Below are 435 nucleotides of genomic sequence, written 5' to 3'. Positions count from 1 at the left end.
TTTTAAACTGTAATAATATTTCACAATATTACTGTTTTTACTGTATTAAACTAATTTTAATTAAAAAGATGGGGAGCATAAGATACTTTTTTTTTTTTTTTTTTTTCAGAAATGTTACACACAAAAAAAACAATTCTTTCCAACCCCAAATCTTTTGACTGGTAGTGTACTTTAGGCAAAGCAAGGTTATTTATATAACACATTTCTTACACAATGGTAATTCAAAGTGCTAATTAAAAAGTGATTTAAATTCTGTAAATAAAAAATGAAGTGTAGAAATAGTGTGCTGTTTTAAAATACAGAATGTGCAAGTAAAGAGATTGGACTTCAATGCCGGTTCCTGACGCATAGTAGATAAATACTGTCTTATGTATTTGGAATTAGGGCTGCACGATAAATCGCATGCGATATTTAATGCGCATCTTGTCAGTAAAG

At 28.7% G+C, this 435-nt stretch overlaps 1 protein-coding gene across 1 annotated transcript in view; it reads left to right on the top strand.

The window, feature by feature from the left end:
- The window catches only part of zbtb11 (zinc finger and BTB domain containing 11), a 13,239-nt gene that overhangs the window by 9,020 nt on the left and 3,784 nt on the right, over positions 1-435 (top strand). The gene's annotated exons all lie outside the window — the stretch shown is intronic.

The sequence above is a fragment of the Sinocyclocheilus rhinocerous genome, unplaced genomic scaffold, assembly GCF_001515625.1.
Source record: "Sinocyclocheilus rhinocerous isolate Xijiao unplaced genomic scaffold, SAMN03320098_v1.1 scaffold98, whole genome shotgun sequence".
In the NCBI taxonomy this organism is placed as follows: Eukaryota; Metazoa; Chordata; class Actinopteri; order Cypriniformes; family Cyprinidae; genus Sinocyclocheilus; species Sinocyclocheilus rhinocerous.
The sequence above is the reverse complement of the archived record's forward strand: the minus strand, read 5'-3'. Positions and strand labels throughout refer to the sequence as shown.